Here is a 4,489-nt window from a genome sequence, read left to right as displayed (position 1 = left end):
TGGACTCCTGGTGTGTCTGTCATCTAACGCATTGTGGACCACGGGATTGTCCTGTCTTCAGCTTCACTAGAAAACGGCAGACGGGTTTCCCGAGTAGTAGCACCCCTTAGCCTGTCAGTAGGCATCTCCCTGGGGCTTTAATTTGCGTTTCCCTGCTTACTGCGAGGTTAAGCACTTTCTCATAAGTTCATTGATTATTCCTATTTCCTCTTTTTTCTTAAGTGCCTCGTCATGTCCTTTGCCTTAACCCCCCCCACCCCCGATTTAGATGTTTGTCTTTTTCTTACGGACTTCGGAGTTCTTTCTATATTCTGGATCCTAGCCCTTGGTTGGTTATGGGTGTTGAAATACCTTCACAGGATGTTGGAAAAACCACCCTGTGGTTTGCTTTTTTACCCTCTCACTGGTGTCTTGATAAAGAGAAGTTCTTGATTTTTAAAGTAGTTGAGTGCATCTCTTTCTTTAAGGTTGGTGCTGTTTACTGTTTTTTTTGGTAGAAATCCTTATCTCAAGATCTTTAGGATATTTTCTTACATCATCTTCTAGAAGGTTTGTTTTACCTTTCACCTTTAGGTCTGTAATGAGAGTGGCCGTACGTCTAGGTTTATGCATTTCTTCCACTTAGCATCCCCTTTATTCTCAAAAGTGTCTAAAATTTCCTTAAGCTTTTCTTCTTGGAACAAAGTTAGTAGCACTTCTTTGCTCCTCCTACTGCTGGCCATTGTAGGTCACTGGCTATTGGAGTGGCACTGAGAAGCATCAGAGCGTGTCTTGGAAGAGTGGGGTCTGGGCCCAGCTCTCACACCTAGTGGCCCGGTGTCGGACCCCTGGGAGACCTGTGGTGAGCTCAGCAGAGCTGAGGCCGGCTGCTGCTCAGTCAGTGCCTTACCCAGGGCAGGTCCTACTGTGGTAGCAGTCAGCGGGGCTCTGTTTCTGTGCTGGGAAGAGAGCTGATGGGGTTAGGGATAGGAAATATCAGTCTGGAGTCAGTTAATAATAAACCTCATTTGTGTCCATGATTGTAACACACAACGAAAGTCATGTTAGGAACAATTGGTTTGTCTGACAAATTCTATTTCTGGAGTCAAAATGCATAGTATGTTCCTTTTACATATAGGTCTAACACAGATTATAGTTTGGTTTGGAACATTACTGTTTGAATTTACTGCCAGTAGTAGAAGCTCCTCAAAGTGCTGTCACGTGCTGCAGAGGAATGCACAAAGCAGGCGGAAGGTGGCTCCTATATGAGAAGCTCCTGGCCCACTAGACCCATGTGCCGACTGGCATATACGTATTAGGGACTTACAGGTAAGAGTGCGAGTTTTATTTTGCTTCCTGGAGCATAGTTTTTGTTCAACAAATCAACCTGAGTTTTCTTTTATCTACTCCTGACCTTTGTACGCTACCACTGACCTTACCAGTTTATTCTCCTTAACCCCTAATAACTCTGTACACACAACTCATAAACCCTGATGGTTTACAGTCTTTTCTGTCCTCTAACGTGTCTCTCTCCCCCACTGAACCTTTCAGCTCCAGATGAAAAGGTCTCTTGGTCAGTTTGAATCCCCTGCAATGCTAGCGTAGAACCTAACTCATAGCAAGCACTCCGTAAATGTTTGTCTGTCGAATGAGGGTTTGCCTGGGCCATGTTTGCATGACTTTCCATAACCAGGCAGAGGTCTGACAGCTGAGCGTTTCAGGCATAAGTGACTATCATTGGCTTCCTGATTTAGCCCATTGTTTGTTTGTGTTTTAAGTGTTGGAGATTTTTATAGTTTTTTTTCTCTTAGAAAGAAAACCATCACTTCTTCACTTAAGACATTGTTGCCTGTAGTTAGATTTTTGACTCTGGGTGTACACATGAACGCCAAGTTGCACGTTTCTACAGACAGTTTCTGCAAGTCTTCCTCTGCCCAAGATGGGGGGAGGGAAGGAAACACCACATTTTTAGCTGCTTCATTTACCACCTTAAGTATCACAAGGAAAAACAAAGGTGTTGAGATGAATTTAATTCGCAAAGTACAAGGAACGAGCTGTGTGCTGTGTGGGCCATCCTGGGAGCTGGGCACTGCTGATGAGTGATGGGGGGTAGCTGAAGCCCAGAACCACTGGGCTTACCACCAGACGTTGGCTCATTGGCTTTACAAAGGGAGGGATGATGGTAAGCAGAATGAAGCTAAAAATCGCATGAACCACTTGTGATTAAGAGTTTACTCCCAGGGAATGATGGTTTCCACGGAAAAGGGAAAGAACAAGTTAGCAGAGATATAGGCCATCAGAAAGAGCTCGGGAATGACCTAACCACCTCTGACTGACACAGAGAGCCTCCTGGTGTTAAGAGAGGGCCAAGGCAGCCACACACAGTGCTGGTGGAGGTGGGGGGTGAAATGGAGACAGGGATGCTCGTGTGTGCAGGCCAGTTCTGCTCATCTCTGCCACCTTCTGACATTTCAGTGCATGGCGTCCCCATTATCTGGGGGGTTGAGGGAGGCATATTCATTCCTTTAATACAGATTGAGTACCTGTTAGGTGGTAGGCAGTCATTAAGCCCTGGAAATTCCAGTATGAGTAAGAAAGTCACTTCCCTCAAAGATCTCACAAGTATGGTCAGGGAGCGAGGTGGGAAAACGATGACAATACAGCATGGCAGGGGTTAGGGTGGTCATGGACAGACTATGAGGGCACAGAGACCCAGGGTTCAGGAAGAGTTGCCTTTGGTCTACGGCTGAATGAGAATGAAAAGTGGAAGAAGGAAGGCAGGCAGGAACTGTGGGGGAAACCTAGGGGTTGGACGGAGTGGGGGAGGCCACCAGACTGAGTTCTCCCAAGGCTGGAGCTTCAAGGTTCATGGGCGCTGCGGCAGAAATGAGAATACCAAGGGAGACGAAGCCAATGGGGAAAAGCCAGAGCTCTCTCCTGTGGCTGACAGGCAATGACGGAGGCCCAGCGAGCCCAGCCTGGAATCAGTCCTGCCACCCCTCCTTGTCCCAGGAGATATATACATGATGTTTGTCACCCTGAAAGCAGCCTTCTACCAAGCATGGTATGGTGCTGATCCCAGCGCTGTTTCTGAGTGTTTCTGAAACTCTCACTGAGCAGAGATGTCAGTGGCCAAGCGCCCCACCTAAGCAGATATCATATCGATACACGTGGGTGCTTGCTGGGCACCAGGCCCCGTGGTACACAGGTACCTTCTCGCTTCATCCTCCCTTCAACACCAAGAGGCCGGTGGTGGTGTTATTCCCATTTTACAGATGAGGACACAGGCTCAGAGGTTAAGTGACTCACACAATAAGTGATGGAGCCAGGACTTGAACCCACTATGCCTGGCCTGGGGGAGAAGTGGCAAGGGAAGAATGGCGAAGAAACAGATGAAAGTTTAAAAAAGCAGAAATGGAAATGAGGATTATCAGTTGTGGTGAGGGCAGAAAAACATAGACGTCCTGACAACAACTGACGAGTCAGCTCTGCAAAGGCCGAAAGGAATGGGGTGGTGGGAGGGTGGCGGGAGAGGAACATGGGTCCCCAGTGTCAGACCCTGAATTCTGGAAAACATACTGAACTTGGGCAAAGCACATGAGCTCCTTAGGGACCCCGGAGAGCTCCTAGTTCAGTGCCTCTTTTAATGTGGTACTGAGGCCAGACAGGCGAAATGGCTACGAAGTATCACAGACAGAGCAGAATCCAGGTCTCCCTACTTCCAGACTAACGTTTCTGCAGTCGACCGAGCCACTCATCAGCCTGCTAATAGTACTCTCGCTTTTCTCTGAGGAACCACCCCCTCTGCCTGGCTCAGCCCTTGTGCTATGGGTCTTGGCCAGCTTGGGCTGCTATAACAAAAATAGCATACACTGGATGGCTTAAACCCCAAACATTTCTCACTGTCCTGGAGGCTGGGAAGCCCAAGATCAAGGCGCCAGCCGATCTGGTGTCTGGTGACAGCCCACTTCCCGGCTTGCAGACAGCCCCTCTCTTGCTGTATCCTCACAGGGGCGGATATCCTCACAGCTCTCCTGTGTCTCTTATAAGGGCACTAGTCTCCCCATGAGGGCTCTGTCCTCTCCATCCTAACTTAGGGAATAACACCTGGCTGCCTCTCGGGGTTGTCGGGGGGGTGGAGATGGGTGAAGTGAGAAGTTACGTGCACACAGCGAGCACTCACATATTACTGGTATTCACGCAGCGACCTCGAACCAGTTTCCTTTCACACAAGAGTCTGAACAAAACAGTGACCCAGTTATTGCCACCACACCACTCTGTAGTCACAAAGTTCCGTATTGAGTTCATCGAAAGGGAGACCACCCTGGGTGAGCTTGGTTTAATGAGGTAAAAGCCCATTAAAGAGGGACTTGGCCCTTTCTGAGGCTAGAATGTCTTCCTGCGGGCTGTGCAGAAGCAAACAGCCATATTGTGAAGGGCCTCTGGGGAGGTCCATGGGCCACTGAAGGCAGCCTGCAGGTTCTGAGGGCCGCCCACAGCCCACGAGAAG

Source organism: Rhinolophus hipposideros (assembly GCF_964194185.1).
Source record: "Rhinolophus hipposideros genome assembly, chromosome: 23".
Classification (NCBI taxonomy): Eukaryota; Metazoa; Chordata; class Mammalia; order Chiroptera; family Rhinolophidae; genus Rhinolophus; species Rhinolophus hipposideros.
This window is presented reverse-complemented; position numbering follows the sequence as displayed.